Here is a 23,312-nt window from a genome sequence, read left to right as displayed (position 1 = left end):
TACTCATCTGAAACCACAGAGGCAAGAAGGATGTATTACAACATGTTTTAAGTGTTGAAGGACTGTAAACTGAAACTTCCACAACTAGCACAACTAGCCTTCAGGAATGAAGAGAAAATAAAACACTTTAGGACAAAAAATATTTTTAAAAAAATTGTTAGCAGAACAAATGAAAACATTTCGGGACAAAGAAAATTTAAAATAAAATATTGTTAGCACAGTTATCTTTAAAGATTGGCTAAACTAAGTTCTTTAAACAGGAGTAAAAGTTAAGAGAAAGAATATTGAAACATCAAAGCAAAAGGAATAAAGGGAAGAGCAGACATATGGGTATATATAATAGATTCTAATTTCCCTCATGAGTTTATATATTGTATTTGATTATTGAAAGAAAAAATTATAACACTATCTGATACACAATGATATTCAAAAGGGGAGGAGGAAAAACAATCCAAATGGAAGTGAAGCTGCAACATTTCACTCAATGTGGTTAAAAAGTCAATATCAGTCTACTGTAACTCACATATGTATATTTCAGTATATGTATTAATAAAAAATCACAACCAATCTATTATAAAACTGTGAAAAACTATACAGACATACATTCAGAATTACTTAAACAAACCAAGTCTTTTAAAAATAATATTGAAGTAACTAGAGGAGGGTAAGAAAAAGAACAAAGGAGTAAGAATCAGAAGAAATCAATATAAAAAAAATAAAATGGCACACTTGATTGATAACAGATCAATAATTACATTAGGTGTGAGTGATCTAAATATACCATTCAAAGTTTGGTAGAGCTGGTTAAAAATACAATCCAACTATATGCTAATATACAATATTACAGGTATAAAGTATGTATAATCAAATGTTAATAGGTCATCAAGTATTAAAATTACCAGAGATGAAGAAGAACATTATATAGTATTAAAAGTATCAACCTATCAGGAATAAATAACAATCCTAAGTGTACATGTATCACAAAACAGAGCCTCAAAATACATGAAGTCAAACTGAGAGAACTAAAAAAAAATATGAGTTCACGAGTATATTTGGGGACTTTTAATATACCCTCTCCACATCAGCAATGACTGGAGCTTCTAGAAGCATTCAGCAAGGTTATGAAACATCTGAATAATGCAATCCACTAACAGGACACCTTTGACATATATGAAAGGGTTCACCCAATAACGGCAGACTATTTTTTTCACATGTTTATGGGACCTGAAGATAGAACATATCCTGGGCCATAAAATAGTCCTCAACAGATTTAAAAGAAATGAAATGAGATACCCAGTATGTTCTGTGACCATAATAAAATCAAACTAAAACACAAAATAACAGAAGTAAAAAAATACATAAATATACTAAACGTAGAAAATAAACTATAAAATGATCCATGTGTCATTTGTCAGAGAAAGTTTTCAATAAAATTTTAAATGATTCATATAACTGAATGAAAATAAAACACAACATGGCAAAATATGTGGAATGCTGAGAGAAAATATATAGCACTAAATGCTTACATTAAAATGTGAAAAGCTCTTGAGTCAATAATTTCAATTCCTTAGGGAACTAGAAAATTAGTAAAACATTACAGAAAAACAATGAATCAAGATATCTTTTCAAAGAAATAAATGAAACTAATGTATCTCCAATGAGACTGACAGAGAGAGAGAGGAAGAGAGAGAGAGAGAGAGAGGAATCCAAATTACCAACATCAGGAATGAAATACAGGACACCACTACTGATCCTGCAGCCATTAAAAAGGTGTTTAGAGAATTCTGTTAACAACTATACACTCATACATTTGACAGATTAGAAGAAACGGAACAATTTATTGAAATCACCAACTACTGAAAAACCAAAATTTAATAGACAATTGAACATCCTATAAACATCAAAAGTAAGAAGTTAGTAGTTAAAAAACACCAGAAAGAAGGATTTTCATGATCCTATGTTATCACTGGAGACAACAAACATTAAAACAAGAATTAACACCAATTGTAACTGTTTCATTGAGAACATAGACAAGAAGGAAATGTTCCCCACCTCATTATAGAGGAGCAGTATTACCCATATATCAACACAAAAACAGTAGCAGAAAAGAAAACTACAGACAAATTTCTATCCTGTACTTAGCCACAAAACCCTCAACAAAATACTAGCAAGCCAAATGTGAAAATATATAGGAAGAGTTACATAATGCTACTATGTGGGATTTATCCTTTTCTGCAAAGGTGGTTCAACATTAAAAAATCTATCAATGTAATCCACCATAGCAACAAGCTAAATAATAAAAAGCACACGATCATATCAATGGAATCACAAAAAGCACTCGACAAAATCCAACATCCTTTTATGCTAGAGACTTGAAGTAAATTATGATTAGTGGAGTACTATCTTGACTTGGAAAAGAGCATCTAAAACAAACATAAAAACAAAACCGTACATTTAACATCCACCTAACATAGGGAGCAAGGCACCAGTCTTATTCAACATAAGAATAAAAGGTCTAGCCTCTGAAGGAAGCAAAAATATTAATAACAATGTAGTGCACACATATTAGGAGAGAAAAAAATAAAATTATCTCTCTTTGCAGACAATATGATTTTTTACACAGAAGACCTCAAATGTCAACAAAACATTAATAAGTGAGTTCTCTGCAAGGTCATAGGACACAAGACCGAAACAAAACAAATAAAAAACTATTCACATTTCTACATAATAATGACTACACAGAAACTGAATTTTTAAAATGTCATGCTATTTATAATCCTTCCAAACACAATTACTTAAATATAAAATTAACATAGGTGAGACTGATATGCTGACAATTACAAAAATGATGGTGAAAGAAATCAAAGAAGACCATAATAAGTGGAGAGACATACTGTATTCAGGAGTTGGAAGACGCAATCAAGTAATGATGCCAGTTCTCCATTAAATTATCTGTAAGAGTAATACAATTAATATCAAAATTAGAGCCAAAAGTTTTTGAAGCCATCAACAAGATAATTCTAAAATTTGTATGGAAGTTACAGTCCACAGCATGACAAAGGTGAATAACATGGGAGAAATCCCACAACTGGACATAGCTATAGAAGTCAAACACTGAGGTATTGGTGGAGACATAGACATATAGAACAATCCAAAGAATAAATAACCCAGAAAGAAAATTGCATAATTATATTCAATTTATTTATGACAAAGATGGAAACATTATTTAATGGAAGTATAAACTTTTCACCAAATGTTGCTAACATCGTTGGATATTCATAACCCCATAAAAGGAATGTCAACCTATAATTCATACTTTATATAAAATTCAACCAAAATGAATGAGACACTTAAATGTAAAACATAAAATTGTAAAACTTTTAGAAGAAAAAGTTGTTGGGTTCTAGAGCAGTGCAAATATATCTTAAAATTGATACCACAGCTCAACACAAATGAAAAGAAAATAAAAGATCAATTGGACTTAACCAAAATCAAACACTTTTGTTCTGTAAATTCCCATGTGAAGAAGAATATATTGACATGTCACATACCCTTCAAAGGATACAGATATTGTAGTTAGAATATATAAAGGACTGTAAAATTCCAACAATAATAAAACACGCCAATTAGAAAGTAAGCAAAAGGCATGAACAGGCATTTCATAGAAGCAGAAATGCAGATAGAAAAAAAAAAAAACTAAGAGATGTTCAATATGATGAATCATCATGAAATGCAAATTAAACCCCACTGAGATATCATGTATGTGGATCAGAGTGGCTAAATTAACAAAAATAGTAAAAGTATCAAATGCTGGTGAGGATGAGTTGAAACTGGGAATACATTGAAACTGAATTGAAACTGCTGATGGAAATATAAAATGCTATAGTTACTCTGGAAAACAGTTTGTTTGGTTCCTTGTAAAAGCAAACATTCAATTACCATATGACCCAGCAATTGCACTCTTGGGCATTTTTCCCAGAAAAAAATAAAATAAAACTTATGTTCATACAAAACCTGTATATGAATGTTTGTGCTAGTATTACATAAAACAAATCTGGAGTGTACAAAGGGAGACTTTATTTGGAAAGACTATTGCAATAGGAAAATATGCTGAAGCCAGGAACTTCAAGCATCTCAAATACAAATAGAAAAAGACCCTTTTTAATAGTGTAGGAGGTAAGCGGAGCTCAGCAGAAACTTTTAAGGGGAAGTTGGCAAGCAACAGGAAATGACTACTAAGATCTGACAACGTGCCTCACAGTAATCAGCCAATTAGAATACATTGGCAGTGGGACATGTTCCCCTTTTTAGAACTCGCTAGTCTTGGAAAGAAGTACGGCTCAGGGGCATATAGAGAGGCCATAATGTTGACTATAGTTTGGTTATGACAAACAGGAGGTAAGAAATGGGCTGTTGTAAACACTTGGTTAGTTCACCCCATTATTTCAGACTGACAAGGTCGGTTCTTAAACGTTTTTAGAGATGAAATAAGAGTCACGGTGAGGTTGAGATTTAACCAAGTGGTTTTCAGGGGATGAGCTGGCCTTCATGTTTTCTTGGCCTTTAAAGACTAGCGGTCTCATCTGGTGACTTTGCTATCTTCCTGGAGCATTTGAGGAAGTCGGGCATTTAATGAAAGGTATACCTAGAGATTTAATAAATAGAACTATTATTAAAAGTTGAATAAAGGAATAAGAAACAATTTTAGAGATTTGAAGGCAGGCTGTTGAAAGGCTTCTAGAATACGGAGCCCAAATTTAAATTGAGTGAGGATGGTAGAATGAGGATGAGAGTGGCAAACCAATGTATTTTTCAGTTAGCTGTCTGAATACATTTCATTCTGGTGATGGCAGAGATATCAGAGATATTTTGGGGTATATATGCACAATGATCATTGCTGACTACCGCACAGAGGTCTAGGATTTAAGCTTCTGGAGTTTGGCAGCAGTATTGGTAGTAAGGCATACAATGTAAAAGCTTTTCCCACAGGATTTAAGATTACTTTCCTTGTGATATGGCTTGTAAAGAACAAGGTCTCTACTACTGGAGGGAAAGCAGCCTCAATCTGTTGGTGACAAATACTCATGTAATTAATAGCTTCCTGGAAGCATTTTATAATGTCCAAATTTTTATTGGTCAGCCTTCTGCTATTTTTTAATGGAGCAGTTGTCGTGACCCCGCAGGAAAGGGCAGAAGGACAATCAGGACTAAAGATAAAAACTTGGGTTACAAAGATTGACTTTTTGTGTCAGTTTATAAAGTTTTGATTGTAATAATCTATTAGCTCTCATTATTATTTCATGTGACTGGGGATTATGAGGACAATGCAGATTTTGGCATGAAGAAAAAACTCAAATTTCTTGGATGGTTTTACTGGTGAAAGATAATTAATCATGTGAGGAACACTTTCTTTGATAAAATTTAGCAACTTAATAACAGCATTGGTCCCCTAAAAGTTATAGTTTCCAGGCAGTGAGAGGACATGCAGATGAAATTAAAAACACATTTATAATTATGAGATTTAAGGAACTGGATACAATCTAACTGCAAATATGAAAAAATAAAAGGTCTTAAATAACTGTATAATAAAAATTCATAGATAAGTGATACTCAACTGTAAATTGCTGATCTAGACTATATTGTATTTAAATTAAAGAGGTATAATTATGGCCAATTTATCATTTAAAGAAGTAATTGATAAATATTATATTAAATATAAGAATATTTTAACAATACATATTGGATATACAAAAGATTAATCATCTTTTTTGGCAGCACATCCTATGTCATTTGTAGAGTATTAAGTAAATTAAACTATTTTTTAGCACCACTATTGTTAGAAGGTGAAAGGCCAAATCATTTGTGATTTCCTGGGGCTCTCTAGGAAATACAAAAGTTAGACTTATGTGTAAAAGTTGTTATTCAGTATTTAATTTGGGGAAGGCAAAATGTCAAAAGTTGTCCAGAGGTTTGAACCTTTGGTTAAATAAGACCATGGGTCACTAAGAACCTATACTTGGCCTATACTTGGCTACCTATACCTTTATTTATTTATTTATTTATTCATTTATTTATTATTTTTTGAGACTGACTTTCACTCTGACACCCAGGCTGGAGTTCAGTGTCATGATCTCGGCTCACTGCAACCTCCACCTCTGGGGTTCAAGTGATTCTCCTGCCTCAGCCTCCCGAGTAGTTGGGATTACACGTGCCCACCACTACGTCCAGCTAATTTTTTGTATTTTTAGTAGAGATAGGGTTTCATCATGTTGGCCAGGCTGGTCTTGAACTCATGACCTCACGATCCGCCCTCCTCGGCCTCCCAAAGTGTTGAGATTACAGGCATGAGCCACCACTCCCAGCCTTGGTTACCTGTTTAGTCACAGTGACAATAAACTGTTTTAAAAGTAAGCATGTGAGGTAATATGATTATTAAAAAATGCTCACTCTTTGTAATAGAAGACTTTAAAAAAAAAATCAAGGCCATAATAAAGTCAACCTAAAAATTGAAAACAATTCTGATCAACCAGAATCTCTGACTTCTAGGCAGATTAATTAGAAGGTTGAAAAAACAAACACTTCTACAACTTCTTTTAATAGTAGACTGATAATCCAACAACATTTTAACAGTAGGAAAAGCAAATGCTAGTTTTGTATGAGTACATTATTTAATATTAAAGTTGTTTTTTTAATCTCATAAATAAGCCTATTACCAGCTTTGACTATGACAAAAAAAATTTCGTTCATCTGAAACCTTACTAACTTTTTATGTTACTTTAAGTTTTATCTTATATCTTTTTTATTTTTAAAAAATTCTGGAACAACTCACTGTATTTTATGATGTAATTAGTCTTTTTCCCTTAAACACACACACATACACACACACATGCGCGCGCGCATGCTGACTCTCTCTCTCTCTCTCTGCCTGCCTTGTGTACTTTAATTTACCTGAAGTCTAGGGTTTTAAGTTAATAAAAGGTTTGAAAACTGTCCTTAAGATGACATAGTAATGGCATATTGTACATAATTATGTTGAAACAAAGTTTGTCAGAATAGTGACTCCATTTTGTTACATGTATTTTTATATTTTGATAATGACTACCACCTAGTATAATGCTTGTTCTTGTGGGAAAAATTCAGGTTCAAGCGACATTGATAGTGAAACTGAAATATCTCCTTATATATAAAGTATACTTTTCCCTGTATAGTTCCTTTTTAGTTCTTTCTTTATCCAACATTAGACAAATAGAAAACAGTGATGATTGCTTGTTATCTCTTTCTTTTGGGCTTTTTATGTTATTTTACATAAACTGAAGGTACTAGTAATCTACAAATCTTGCAATTAAGACCCAAAACTTCTTTTTATAATGTAATAGGCAAGCATGAATAATTACTGAAGAATCTACCTAGAAATGCATGGACTTTATTTTTTGTTTTTATATTTTAAAAGAAGAGTTCTCCATAAATAGCATTCTTTCTTTCAGAAATGAACTGATTGTTTAGTGCTGAATGGTGAATTTTGGACTATTTCAAATGTATCAGGAATAAGACCGCCACCTTGGTTGCCACTATATCGACTCACTGATTTTCTGTTATGATCAATGCGATGCACCTAGAATAATAACTACGAGATGAAATTACAATAAATGAAGATGTTACATGTTCAAACTCTGACAAAAAAAAGTACCTGTATAAGTTTAGAAAGCATACTCTCAAGTAGAATAAAAATATGTTTATTTTATACTTAATATTGAAAACTCAGAACACATAGCTATTTATATTAAACCAATAATATTATGCTTTTTTGCCAAAGATTATATTAATGTGAACTCGGATTTTTGAAATATGTGGGTAAGTTTTATAATAGTATTTTTTCACATTGAAAGTATTAGTTCAGTGTTTTACTTAATTTCTGAGAGTTTTAGTAATATTGAGTTTAGATAAATATTTATGTACTTTTAACCAAATAGACTAGAGCAACCTTAGGAATTTTACAAGCTAATTTGGTACTGCCATTCAGAGGTAAGAAAATATCACACATATATCAGATAAATATATACATACATATATTAATACATACATATACAGGTGAACATAAAACAGACACAAATAAGGTGATAGCTTTAATTCTAAAATTTAAGCTATGAGTCAGGCATGAATACAGAAATACAGGAGACATTGGTTATATAACAGAGTTGGCTCACCAATGTTTGTGGAGGAAACTTAAGCCCTTCTTTGCCCTGACATGTAATCTTATGATTTGGATGATACCACATGACCATCTGGATATTTCCAGTATTCATCAGAGTGGATAAAATATACAATCTATTTCAAATGATTTTTTTTAGCTATAGGTGGCTGCTTTGGGAATCCCTAGGTCCCCAAAATTCCTTAATGGGGGCAGGATGCACAAAGTTCTAGTGACTTACGGAGGTAAGGACCTGGACTGAGAGGAGAAAAGTCTGTCAAGGTGGCTAGGTGTGTGATGGAGGTAGGGATATTGAAGGAGAACAGTTCAAGAGATTCAGGGACCTGAAGGGAAAGTCAAAGGTCGTTACAAAGGAGGAAGGAGGAACAGGGATGATGAGAAAGCAGAGGTTTAGATGAACCAGTTAGGGAAGATCTCAAATTTGCTAAATAGATTATTAAAGTTTAAAAATATCCTCTGTAAATTTTTGCCATTTTAAAGACATTAGACAGAATTAGTGCCAGAACAGCAGAGCATATAGGCAACAAATGTAAAAGATGGTGAACACCAAGTAGATTGAGAGTTACCACTTGAAGGAAGAGGATAATTTAGTTGAAAAGGAGCAAAGGAAAAAAAGTTTTTCTAGAAAGTTCCATGCACAATCCTGACTGGGAGTAAAGGAGTCTCTCACACAATCCTTGTTATGGTACTGAAGGGCCTGCTTTATACAATCTATAGAAATTGAACCAGGAAAAGCAGAGGCCTCATGAAAGAGCAAGGAATTTCCTACTTTAGAGTCAGGATTAAACCCCAAGAAGATCCAAGAAGACTTTCATCCAGGAAGTTTCTTGCTCAGATAAAAAAGAATGCAGTAGAACCTGTTGTTGCCAGGTGTTATGGACAGGAGTAAGATGCAGGAGGGTAGTGGATGTGGCTGTTAAAAGAGGGAGCTTTGCTTTGCTGGAAATATTCAGTACCTTTTCCATGATGATGGATACAGAATCTACACAGATAATAAAAATGTATCAAGCTTAACACACACACACACATACACACACACACACGGAAATTTGCATAGAATTTGTAGATTGTATCAATATCTATATCTATTTGTGATATAATATAGTTTTGTAAAATGTTTCTATTGAGAAAAACGGGACAAAATACATGAGGAATCTCTCTGTATTATTTCTTACAACTGTATGTGAACCTACAATTACTCAATAAAAATTTCAATTCAGGCCAGGCACAGTGGCACATGCCTGTAATCCCAGCACTTTGAGGGGCCAAAGCAGGTGAATCACCTGAGGTCAGGAGCTTAAGACCAATCTGGCCAACATGGCAAAACCCCATCTCTACTAAAAATACAAAAATTAGCCTGTCATGGTGGTGTGGCACCTGTAGTCCCAGCTCCTCGGGAGTCCAAGGCTGGAGAATCACTTGAACCTGGTAGGTGGAGTTTGCAGTGATCCGAGATCACGCCACTGCACTCCATGTACTCCAGCCCAGGAGACAGAGCGAGACTCTGTTAAAAAAAAAAAAAAAAAAAAAATCAAATCAAAGAAACAAACAAAATAAAACAAGAAAACAAGGTGAGTTCTGAGAAACCAGTCCATAAAAATGATGAATATGAACCAAGTGGGGTGGCTCATACCTGTAATCCCAGCACTTTGGGAGGCCCTGTCTTGTGGATGCTTGAACCCAGGAGTCTCAAAATATCCTAAGGAACCTGGTGAGACCCCTCTCTAGCAACATACAAAAATTATCAGGGTGTGGTGGTACAAACTTATAACTACTTGGGGAGCTGAGGCCAGAGATGGAGTCAGGAGACTGAGGCGGGAGGACCACCAGAGTCTGGGAGGCGGAGGTTCCTGTGAGCCGAGATTGTGTCGTAGCACTCCAGTCTAGGGGACAGAGCAAGACTCTGCCTCAAAACAAAACAAAACAAAACAAAACAAAACAAAACAAAAGAGTGATAAATACGGCACCACGGATGCTAGGCACTTAAGAGATATTATGAACAGAAACAGAGAAGTTAAAGGTTAGATCTTCCAAATTATTTTGTTCATAAGTTACTGGCAGTTTGAAAAGAAAACTCAGTTCAGCATTCCTTAAAAAAAGATGATATCAATATGTATATACAGTTCATGCAGAAGCAGACAATAAAGAGAGAGAAGGAAGAAAGACAACCATGAAGTAAATGATCCAAAGTAGAGATTTTAGTTTTGCAAGACAATGGGACTGGAATTTGTATAAGAAACCACAACATAATATGAAACTATCTTTCAATGGCATTTTATGAAGAACTAAATGAATATCAGTTGGTTATTTAAAGCCTACAACTCCTTCTTACATTCTCCTTAATGTGGGCACTGTTATCGCTCATAAATAAAGGTATTTATTTGTGAGGCAGAAGCAACAAGAAAATTAAGAGCAAAGAGGAAATTATCTTAAGTCATAAGAAGGATAGTCAAGAATTTCACATTCCATTTCTCACTTTTAATATTATATTGGAAGCTAAAGCATCTATTAAGAGATGAGGGGAAATATGCATGGTACTTCTAAGAGTATGGTTGGTTGATCATATGATTTGCTTTACATAGGGAGAATATCATTAACAGGGAGAAAAATTAAAGATTAAGAGTAAGACATGGGAAAATACAAATACACTTGGCATAAAAAGGCAGGGAAAATAGGGATATCAGCATTGATTAATTCATAAGTTTGGGATACTAAGCAGGACATAATTGAGGGTGATAGCAATACCTAAAGCAAGAGCATTTTGATGCATAACAGAACTGAAGAAGAAATTTTAAAAATGTCGATTTAAAGTTATTAATTCAACAGGCCAAAGAGCTATAAATTTACAGTGTTAAAGAGTCATCAAATCTGATGTTTCTTTTCCCAAATACATTGTCAGATAATTTCATGAAACTCTCTTTATATATCTTTCACGATGCATGAGTTTAACACTTATACATAACAAAAAATAATAAATCTGTTAGTTTTAGTGGGGAGAGGGAGGAAGGAAAGTGGCACTAGCTAATTCATTTCTGCTAGTATAGGCAGAGCCTCACTCTGAAGGAATTGAATAACTTACTCAGGGGCAGGTTCTGGCTGACTGCCCCTGTTCCTGATTGCCATGCTCTCAGGCACTAGATAGCAAGATACTTTCTTTACAGATTCAGCCATGCCCATTATCTCCTTTGAGGAGATTCTCTCAAAAGACCTGACCATAACATTTTTCAAACTCTCTAGAGTCATTAGCACACTATCTCTCTTTCACCTCTCTTCTCTCTCTTATCATTTCCCAGGCATCAGAAATTCAATTCACTTTTCTGTAAGTTGTTAAAACTCTGGGAATGCAGTTCTCAGTACTTACTAGCTAGGAATGTTTATACAGTATGACAGAATCTATCCATTACTTTCTAAAGTTCTTTACACAATGAAGGCATTGAACAGAATATTCATGATTCACATATGAGGAATAAAAGACTTATTATGTAACCCTCCCGAGGCAGCATTTAGCCTGTGACTAATCGCAGCTGCATAGTACCTAGTAAAACGTACAGCATTCTAAGAATTGCACCTTTTTTCCTCATTTAAGGCCCAAACTAAAAATTTAGATAACCGTCTGTTTCATATAGAATGTTTTAGTTATATAATGAATAAGATAGTCACGATGGCATGATTGTGATTTAATTTTGGCAAAAAAAATCTTTACAATTTAAGAGATTACTTTATGATAAATATAAAATAAATCAAAACCAACAAATATTGTTTTTTCGTCTCATCATCATGGATGCCGACTCTCTTTCCAACTATAATCTTCCTAAAGCATATTTCAGGCCAGAGACATTTGCATGCTAAATTTTAGCAATTTTATCTTTCCTTTCATAGAAATGTCTGTGCAAAACTCATTCTAATAGAAAAATAATCTAAATTCATTGTAATATTGTCAATTCTCAGTAATCACTAACAGACTTTAATGATTATGTAAAAAAAATTCATTTCTCTAAATATTAAAATACAAAATTTTACACAATTAAAATTTTATAACACAAAATGTATCCTCAGTACTCTAATCAAGAGGTATTTAGAGCATTATATTACCCAATTAAAAACAAAAGGAAGAAAGAAACCAACAACAAAACTAGTAAGTTAAATCCAGCTATAATTATTTTTCAGTTATATCTGTATATCATTCCAACTTGGAACATCCAGCTCTGCTGTTTAGATGTATATTGGCAAATAAATGCCTTTCCCAAACTGTGTAATTTGTGTAGCCCTTGGTACATTCTCTATTAACCACACGAATGTTTTCAGGATTTAAGGAAACCAACAAGGGATATGAAGTACCCTGAGATCAGCAATAGTAGCAAGCCATTCCCTCTTCCAGATATGAAGAAACAAAAGGATATCAGATTCGAGAACATGAAGAAGGTTCGGGTAGAGCGAGGGTACTATGAATGAAACTATGGCCTTTATAGAGAGAGACAGCCAACCCATAGCAAATCAGCAAGCAGAGAGCTGAGAAAATAAATATTTTTACTTCACCCACCTTCCCATGCTAATCTTTTACTAATTGATTATACCCAAAGGAAGCAGAAGGATAAAAGAGTTCATTGATACAGCCAATACAGATTAGACTAGTTAGAAAGGCAAAAAGAAATTATTATGGATTATCCTGTATAATAAGCTATAAGTGTTTAAAATACTAAGAAAAAATACTAAGAAAAACATTCTCCTCAGTTAGACTAAGCTTTAGACACTCTTCTTCCTGACTCCCTTTTCTTAGAGCATTTGCTTTATGAAACTTGTAATTATAAAGTCTTTCTCTGCCTTTTTGAGATGTAAATACTTTTAAAGGTTTCTTGCCAGTTATAGAACTCAGGAATGCCTTTCTTAAGGGCCTGCAAGCTATGTCTTTAAAATGTAATCCTCAAGAAAGATATAATGTATATCAAAACGTTATATTACACAACTTAAATATTTACCATAAAATGAAATACAACACTATTTAAGAAAGAAAGAACAATATTGCTCTTATCTCCCAGTTACTGTGGGATGGAAGCACCTTAACTTCAACATGTGCTTTGCTCCAAGTTGTAAAACTACCTCCTTCAGGGCCGAAGATAGTTAACTTTTCCAACGGATATAGTCAATTAGCAAACACAGGTGGTCTATGATAGCCACTCTACATCTTAAAAACTCTCCAGCCTTTTGTATCCTGTGAATTCTGGCTTTTCTCCCTTATTGTGATAGCCTTGAATAAAATCTTCCTCATCTGTTTAATTTTCACAGAACAATTTTTGCTTGGATAACTCTAATGATTTACTTTAAAATATGCATGTATGTTAATCCAAAACATTGCCAAAAGTTATGCTAGAGATTTATCCTTTAATTATATTTATATATATTTTTTTCAAATAGGACAATTAGAAGCACACCAGAAATATAATCTGCTGATTATCTTAGTTTGAGGTCCTTAGGAACAGGGCCTGAAAGATTCTACTGCATGGGCTCTATTGAGGGAGTGCTCTCAGGTAAACACTATAAGGTAATGAAGGAAGCAGGACAGGACAGAGATGGGGGGTGGATAGGCAAACTGTGGTCTCCCCTGAGAAGCCTTTTGTGCCCCAGAGGCAGCCATTGTTTCAGGCTGCACTTGGGTATTTCCAGGTCAAGTTCTTCTATGGATGGAGTAGAATTTTCAAAAAAAAGTGCAGCTGTAAATTATTAGCAGTCGATACTCAGAACAGCTAAGGAAATGGGTGCATCTGCTCAGTAAAGGGAATCTGGGTTGGCACCAAGATGTCTGCTACAAGTAGCATTTACAGTAAACATATCTCCAGTCTCCAAAACTGGCTTTATTATAGGTTTTACTATTTGTCAAAATTATTCTTCTTAGGAGACAATGTATTCAAGAACAAGAAGAAGCTTGAAATATTTGAAGTATTATACCGCTAATTACATAATTTCATTCTCTATGTAAGACTGCTAATAGAGTATCACTTTAAAATACTCTGTTTCTGCTTAATGTTTTCAGCTAGTAGTTAGCTAAACATTATAGGAAGCATTTTAGTTATATATCCTATCATTACTGTCATTACTATTATTAAATACTATTATTAAATATTTACTTAAAATGATATGGCTGGGCTGGGCGTGGTGGCTCACGCCTGTAATCCCAGCACTTTGGGAGGCCGAGGCGGGCGGATCACCAAGTCGGGAGAAAGTGCAGATATCCCTTTGATGCACCAGTATCCTTTCCTTGGTGTGTATACCTAGCAGTGGAATTGCTGGATTGTATGATAGCTTTTTATTTTTTTGAGGAATATCCATACTGTTCTTCATGGTGGTTGTACTAACTGACATTTCCACCAAAGACCCTTTTCTTATTAAGCTTCTCTGTGCTGTGTTGAAGTTTCACCATGTGGCTTACTCTTAAGTTCAGTAACAGACACTTGCCTTAGATTCTAAAATGACATTTCTATTAAAAATCCAAAAAGTCGGTGGTCACAAAAAGAAATACTTTCACAAAAGTTCTTTTAACATTCTGACAAAAAAAAAAAACAAAAAAAACATGTATTCAAAAAACAGAAGTAAACCTGACAGAATCGTCTAGGGTTTTTTTTCCCTACATATCTGCTTGTTTACCTTTAAAACACAAATAAAATGTTAATTCTAACAGAATATTAATATCATGTAATTAAATGTTAATATTAACTGACATCTTTGTACTGTTAATTATTAATATGTATTGGATATTAAGTTTTAAAAACACAAATTATCTATGTCAACAAAGTGAAGCAACCACAACAGTTTGCTCAAATATGTTAAAAATTGTAAGAGAAAAAAATGTAATATGTTCTTGTGTATCAACTTACTCCATTTCATAGAATTATCAAAATATGTAGATCCAATTGCAATATGCACCAGTATTAAAATCCAAATTATTACTGCCTTCTTTTTTAAGCTATCAGTTTAGAGTTTTGCAGTGTAATGAATTCCCCAACCAGAACTGATGGGCTCCCTTGGCTTCCGGGTATCTTATTGAAAGTTGAACTATTATATCCTTGATAAATAACACATTGAAAAAGTCAAAAATTTCTACCTTCCCTCAAGCAATAATGTAATACATTATCATCATCATTACACTTTGTTACTCTCTTTGTGTCCCTTTTTAATCCATCCTGTCTACATCTCGGTGAATCATTTCAATCTATAAATGTGTACATTGCATTGTTCCTTTTATTTTATCTACAGAATTTTTACTTTTACATCTTTAATTTGTCTGTTTTGAGTATTGCACGTCTATCCCTTTTTGTTTAATATTTGTTTATTATATCCTTTATACACCTTTATTTGTATATTTCTTGTGTATGATTTATGTACCTTTCTTGAAGATCCAATATATTTTGCATATTTTTTCAAGCCACTGAAATGAACAATGGAAAATATGAAGAGCCTTGAAAACATCCCTAGACTGAAGTAGATGGATTAATTCTTATCAAAAGTCAGCATTGACGTCTGCCTTTTACAGCTTCTCCTAGCAACGTCGAACAATTTTCACATTTACTAAGCAATTCTCACTTGGTCCCAAATGTCATCACTTATCTTTTTTGAGAAGTAGAAACAGGTGTCATGGTTCTTCTCTTACTCATATATTTTATAAATTTCTGCCACATCACAGACTTTCATATTGAATATCTGATTCTACAAGAATTTTAGCCCAGAATTAAAACGGGAATATATGTTAGGTGTGGAGCATGGCTCATAACAATATATAGTGACTAAAAAAGAGAGAAGAAAGATCTATTCCAATACTGTGTCGTGATCATGGAATTGAAGTAGGGAGGCTTATTATACTTACCCAGTGCTTTTATAATCCTGACTGTCACATTTCAGTGATATAACTATGGTAGAATTATTATCGACTTAAAGTTTCAATGTTCTAAAGTACTCAATGGGAATAATGGTACCTACTTTTATCACATTAAAAGGCTTATTCACACACTTTCACTGGTACTTCAAGAGTTTTAAGTTTTGAAATTCAACTTTGATATATGCTATTTAATGAGCTCTCACTGCTCATTAAAGACGGCAAAACAATGAAGAACTATATTGTTATTTTATGTATCATTTTACTTTACTATTTTGATTACAAAAACATTTACACTCACTTAAAATGCAGTAAGTTGACACTGTATTTTAAATTTATGTAAACTGAAATTTAAATTTATGTAAACTAAAATTTAAGTTTAATTTAATTTGGGTACTGAATTTTTTTATTTTTTTTAATTCTTTATTTTTATTTTTTTGAGACAGTTTTGCTCTGTTGCCAAGGCTGGAACGCAGTGGCTTGTTCTTGGCTCACTGCAACCTCTGCCTCCTAGGATCAAGCAATTCTTGTGCTCCCGCATCCTGAATAGCTGGGATTATGGGCAATTGCCACCACACTGAGCTAATTTTTGTATTTTTAGTAGAGACTGGGTTTCACGGTGTTGGCTAGGCTGGTCTCAAACTCCGGCCCTCAAGTGATCCACCACCTTGGCCTCCCAAAGTGCTGGGATTACAGGTGTGAGCCACCATGCCCAGCCAACATCTTTAAATTATGAAATATTATCATAATATTGCAAATTTTTACATACAATTCTTTTATATTTTAAAATTCTTGCTTTATCAAAAAAAGCGTTCAAAATTATTTTAAAGTATTAAAATGACAGAATTAATGGCTATTTATTTAAGGTAGACTGATTTCATATAGTTTTTGCTTTCCATTTCTATTGCTAAAATAAAGATATTACTGAAGAGATTATAATAATGTAAAATGGAAAACATTTAATTTGAAAGACTAATTTAATGTTAACATGAATAAAACTGAATATAATGCAGACTAAGTAATAGAAATGTGCTTAAAGCCAATTTAAATTATAATAATAGTTCATTTATAGTATATTACAGTTATTACTTAGACAAAATGCCGTTTTCCAGGGAATTTTTAAGAAAGAGAGAGGAAGCGAGGAACAGAGTGAAGGAGGGAGAAAGGAGGAAAGGAACAGAGAGAGAAAGAAAGAGAGAAAGAGAGTAATTTATTGTAACAATTACACGAAGTCAGCACTACTTTTCTCTCTGTTATATAGATGAGAAAGCTGAAGCACAGAAATATTAACGAATTTTCCAAGGTTATATAGCAAGTAAGTATGCAGCCTTGTGTTATGCGTGTCCACATGAAGAGACCACCAGACAGTCTTTGTGTGGGCAATAAAGCTTTTTAATCACCTGGGTGCAGGCGGACTGAGTCTGAAAAAGGAGTCAGCAAAGGGAGATAGGGGTGGGGCAGTTTTATAGGATTTGGGTAGGTAGTGGAAAATTACAGTCAAAAGTGGTTGTTCTCTCACGGGCAGGGGCAGGGGTCACAAGGTGCTGGATGGGGAGCTTCTGAGAGTTATTGTCCAGGAGACAGAATGTCACAGGTCAACTGATCAGTTAGGGTGGGGCAGGAGCAAATCACAATGGTGGAATGTCATCAATTAAGGCAGGAATTGACTATTTTCACCTCTGTGGTGGTTCTTCAGTTGCTTTGGGCCATATACATGTATACATTCAGGTCACAGGAATATGATGGCTTAGCTTGGACTCAGGGGCCTGACACCTTGTTGATTTTACTTATTTGAGTGCTTTACACATAGATTTTTAGGTTTTTAAGCCACATTTAGATTTTCTGGATTTCAAATGTAATATTTAGCCAATAGTCATTCACTTTTCTATTTCAAAGAAAGATTTTTTTAAAATTTTAATTTGTTTCAGTACCTGGAATATAGCTTTGAGAAACTGATTTTTATAGCTCTTTAAATGAAAGTGCATGGATATTAGTATCAAAGCAAATTAAAGCAGATTTGAAATATAAGAAATGTAGTAATTATTTAAAGAAGAGAATAAAGATTTATCCATATTTTCAAGTTTCATTTACTTCAAAATAAAAATCAACATTTGTAATATTGGAGCTCATATTTTTTCTTCGAGAGAAACAATATGAAATTGTTGTAATACATATCCTGTGTAAATCTAGTTTTAAATGTGTGTTTCTTGAGGTACAATCTTATTCTGTAAGTTTTTGGATAAAAGGAAAATATTTTGAAATAAAGGACGACTAAACACTATTTATATACTTAATTAGTTAATTAATTTATATCATCAGATATTGACATATAAAAGCTTTTTTGCCATAATACCAGAAGCATTTTTCATCATTTTTTTATACAGCTCTATCATGTTTTCTTTTTCTTGTCCTGCAAGATGTTTCCTCATGAGTTCATTACCTTCAAAATGATCACTTTTAACCACCTATACTGAGTTTTATCCCAAAAGTCATCAATGCCTGTAAAATTCTGTAGCCGGTATTAAACTACTTGAAACATCTTCTATAGATTATCCTTCATACTGACCATATAAAATGTGTTTTCATTTACAGGGGAAAATTACAGGACAAATTATGTTGCAATTATGTATTAATATAATAAGTCATCTTGTTAGATGATTTCACCAATTAAATTGTATTAATTATATATGTTAAAGTGGCTTAACTTCTACCTGAATAATTATGAATAATTATTTTGTTAGAAAATTATCTCTTAAACACAATTTGCTGTAACAAGAATGTCAAAGTAAAACAAGTGGGAATTTTTTCACTACAGGATTTCAAATATCATACTGAATTAACCCCATCGATATTGTATGTTAATTTTTTATTTTAGAATATAGACAAGTTCAATTACTCTAGTCACTTAGAAGTCTGTCATTATCTCTCTTCTCTCTGTTCTCCCCTAACTTTTCCTGCCTTCTTCATCCTTATTCTCTCTCTTCCTAGCTAAATGTATTACTAAGCTTCAGTGTAAATTCTCCTTCCACTACTCCAGTGCAATTGTGTTGCTAAGGTCACCAATGACCTCTAATTTACCCAATGCAATGATCTTTTTTGTGTGTGTTTATTCATCATTTTAATTATTTTTCTCTGCATTTGCCCCTTTAATTTGCTTTGGAAATGCACTGAACCTTTGTTTTCGAAGGCACAGTGCAACCAACTAGTTTCTCCTTTAACTGACCATTAAGTATCAGGATGACTTGAGGTTCAAATATTGATCCTGTCTGAGGTGGTCTTCTTGACCCTCCACCTATGCATGTGCTTTGACAGAGTATAGTGACGAAACACAGTATATCTCTACCCAGGGATCTCCTTGGCAATCACAATCATCCACTACCTACTGCCCCATGGGTATGTAAAACCTACGAAAGCCAAAGGGGAAAGTCGCATCTTCTGTCTCAAGCTTTCCCTTCATCCATTTCATCTCCATGGTTTCTCAAGACAAAAATGTGTTAGTTAGCCCTGTCTGTTGTTCTCTCTTATGAGTCATATGCAGCCCATCACAAAATGGTATCGTTGGTTCCTCATCAACAATCTTTATATCTGTAGTCAACTATTTCATTGCTCCCCTGATCTAAAATCTTAAAACTTCTCGTTTGGATTGTTGTTCTTCTTCAAATCCATTCTTTTCATTTTCAAGGGGTATCACTCTAAAATACTATTATGATCATATCACTGTACTCCTGAAAACTATTAAATTTCCAGTTTTTCATACTTCCTTCTTGTGCTTAATGTTTCTCAAACACATCTAAAGTAAAGCTATTATTTTTTACACCCTACTTGTTCTTCCCTAAGTTTCATGTATTTACTTAGTGGACCCATTCTATACAGTTGTCCCAAACATAGTGACTGTCTATGTTTATCTTCCTCTATAAACAACTGAGCAAATAACATTATCTGCAATTTTCTGGTAAATCTGTATTCCAAACTCCACTACCCTAGTTCATGTCATGATATTTTCTTCTTTTCATTGGTGCAATAGTTTACAACCCCACTTCCTCTTATTGATCACATTTATCCACACTGCAGAAAAGTGCCTTTTCTAGCAGCCAGATATGATGACAATGTTTTTGCAATTCGTGACATTCAATAGCTCCCAACTGTTCTTAGAATGAAATTCAAACTCCTTATCAGAATTCACAAGATTTTCTGGGATCACTTTTGTTATGTGCCAGTTCCCTGTTTATATTTGTTTCAGCCATACTAAACACCTTGTAGTTCCTTGAAAGTTTCACATTTTCTTAGCTACTGTTTCTTTGCACAAATAATCACTTCTGTCTCTCTTCCTTGGTTCAACCCCTACACTCTGTTGCTATGTTCTACAGATTAAATAAACCACCTCCTTTACATTCACTTTTCCCACACCTAAAGACTAGTTGAATTATCACCCTAAATTGTACTTCCCTGAGTATTTGGTTCTCTCTCCAATGTGTTAGTTCAGTCCTCGAGGAAGGAGGGGAAAAATATTATTTATTGTATCCCAAACATTGACCATAGAACCTTATAGGTGGTAGCAAGGCAATAAATATTTTTATAATGAAGAAATATTCTCAAATACCTGGATTAAGTGCACTACATTTATCATCCTTTAAGCACCTGAAAGGGTTATTTCACAGATAACAGCCCCAGAAGTATATCTCATAACCAGTCAAGTTGAACTTTATATTCAGATCTGTCATGTCTCAATGTTGTTTTGCCTTTGCCATCACTACAGGCTCCTCTGAGTCCCTCCATGGTGTCCCTCTATCACTACAATGGTGGTAATCAACTAATTTTAGTTTTCCGAAGTTGCTATGTTGTCACACGTAGTCAGGTCTTTAAACAGACTTCTTTGCAATGAAATGCTTATCTTCAGGTTTTTTTGTACGCCTTGATTAATTTTGAATTTATTTGATATACAGTGGAGGTGCTCTCTTTTTACAAACCTCCTGTTAATAACTCAGACTTGATTAGACATTTTTTCTAAGAGACTGGCATACCCACCTCCAATAAGCCCATATTAAGCTCTGTTGTCTTGGGTTGTCATAGTTAGTTTTCTATAGTCCTTCACTTGAAAATAAGCTTTTGAGTAAAGGTAACTTACATTTGTAACTCAGGAGTTTTGCCTGTTCCATGAACCCAGTAGATATTTCAAAGAATAATATAAGCTATGCACTAACACTACTAAATGTATTTGCTCCCTGTTGCCTTCCTACAGAATGCTCATTCTCTACATCAAGACATGGTGAAATTTCACACATCCTCAATAGTTCTGCTCAAACACCTAAATATCTCTTTCTATGTTAAACATCACTTTAGTTATCCTCTTCTGCCTTCCTCATTAAGGACTATTTGAGTTTCTCACAGGTGGTAGACTCATCATTCTTTTTTTTCTGTTTTTGAGACGGAGTCTCACTCTGTCACCTAGGCTGGAGTGCAATAGCACAATCTCAGCTCACTGCAGCATCCACCTCCCAGGTTCAAGCAATTCTCCTGCCTCAGCCTCCCGAGTAGCTGGGATTATAGGCACACAACACCACTCCTGGCTAATTTTTGTATTTTTAATAGAGACGGGGTTTTATCATATTGGTCAGGCAGGTCTTGAACTCCTGACCTCATGATCTGCCGCCTCGGCCTCCCAAAGTGTTGGGATTACAGGCGTGAGCACCGTGCCAACTCAACATTCTTGATTTGTATTGATGTACACCCTTGTATTACAGTTTGACTGTAAAATTATCTGGGACTAGAGCTTGGCTCTGTTTATCTTCCTACTCTCAGCACGTTACAGGTTGCCTTGCATGTGATATGTCCACAATATTTTTGCTGAATTAAAAGTGCTTATTCTTTTTCTTACAATGCATAATATTTACAAAAATAACTCTTTCCTTTTGACAATAAGGGAATTTATACATGAGATTAATGAAGCCAGAATAACAGCCTGTTTCCCATAAAACACATAATATTTTTGGCCCAATTTGTAGAGAATTGAAATATAACTCAAAATCACATCAAAAGCTGATAGAGGAAAGAAATCCACTATGAATTACTTAATTTTAATTTTTAGTATGAACACAGACTATGAGAATTAGGCCTCACGATTTTAACTTTCTAGATGTTCCTTTCTATTGGAAAGGAAAATTTCCTTTTGTAAGTGATTATAATGACTCTCTGAGATTAAGCATCATTTTATTAGTTGTGCTAGTATATATCAAACTTCTCAAAAATATTAAGTCTTGTATAAAGTAAACACAGAACTTTTAAAATTTGTAATGATGAGAAAACTTTAAAAAAGGTTTGCAGAAATTATGCTAAAAGTTTGTGGGCTTTTCTGATTGTTAAGTGTTTCATTTTCTTTTCTGTGGTTTTAGCACTATAATATTTATTCACAAACAAAATGAAACAAAAGAAACTACCCTTTGGCTCCTAAAATTCTGTCTTACACTTTTATCCCCAAAAGCTCCCATTTAAAGGTGTTAGTATAAGCAGCCAATAAAGTGAGGTGTCCTTTTACCTGACAACATTTCAATCCAAGTAGAAGATAAGAAGAAAATTTATCCTTAGAGAATAATTTTGGAGTAAACTTTTCTACAGCTACTCCGCAGAGGTTAAGGTAAGAAATACACTGGACACAAACACATCTCTATAGAAAATTGCTTGAGTTGGCTCAATTCTCCAATGAAAGCTACAACTATATTAACTTTTCTTCCATTTTTCTAAGAAGATATCTTTAAATGAGTTATGCTTTAATGGGGGTATTTTAGAGATTGAGAAAAAAAGTATGGATACTACTAAATATAATTTCTTCCAAATTTAGGTTATTAAGAAAAGTATTTATCAGGGCATGTTGCCCTTCCTTATGTAAATTTTGCTGACATATTTCTATTGTTGATTCAGCTAACACAAGTATAGATCAGTAACTCTGTTATAGATATTTAATAACAAATATAAAATACCCTCTGAAACAAATATTTAATATTAAAAATAAAAATTTCCTATTTTCATAAGCCTATAATTTTATATGTTCCTATTTTTTTTGTAAAATTACCAATTTTATGCTATGCTTAGATAAACTAAGGGAATTCGAACACTTTATGGTAATTGCTGTATTTCCCTGTGATTACTTCTACCATCAGGTCATGATCTAATTTGTCATTGATTTTGGGGTGATGATTCTTAGAAAATGTTACTTGCTATGAACTTCTAAATATAACTAAATAC

The 23,312-nt window shown here is 33.6% G+C and overlaps 1 long non-coding RNA gene across 1 annotated transcript in view; it reads left to right on the top strand.

Moving 5' to 3' along the window:
- Positions 1–22,698, top strand: part of LOC108531881 (uncharacterized) — a 69,177-nt gene extending 46,479 nt beyond the window's left edge. The window contains exon 5 of the long non-coding RNA XR_001886308.1: positions 22,552–22,698. This is a non-coding gene — a long non-coding RNA (uncharacterized LOC108531881). The remainder of the gene's footprint in view (positions 1–22,551) is intronic.
- The last annotated feature ends 614 nt before the right edge of the window (positions 22,699–23,312 follow it).

This window comes from Rhinopithecus bieti, unplaced genomic scaffold (assembly GCF_001698545.2).
Source record: "Rhinopithecus bieti isolate Rb0 unplaced genomic scaffold, ASM169854v2 scaffold_566, whole genome shotgun sequence".
NCBI lineage: Eukaryota > Metazoa > Chordata > Mammalia > Primates > Cercopithecidae > Rhinopithecus > Rhinopithecus bieti.
Note: the sequence above shows the minus strand (reverse complement) of the source record. Positions and strands in the feature narration are given on the sequence as shown.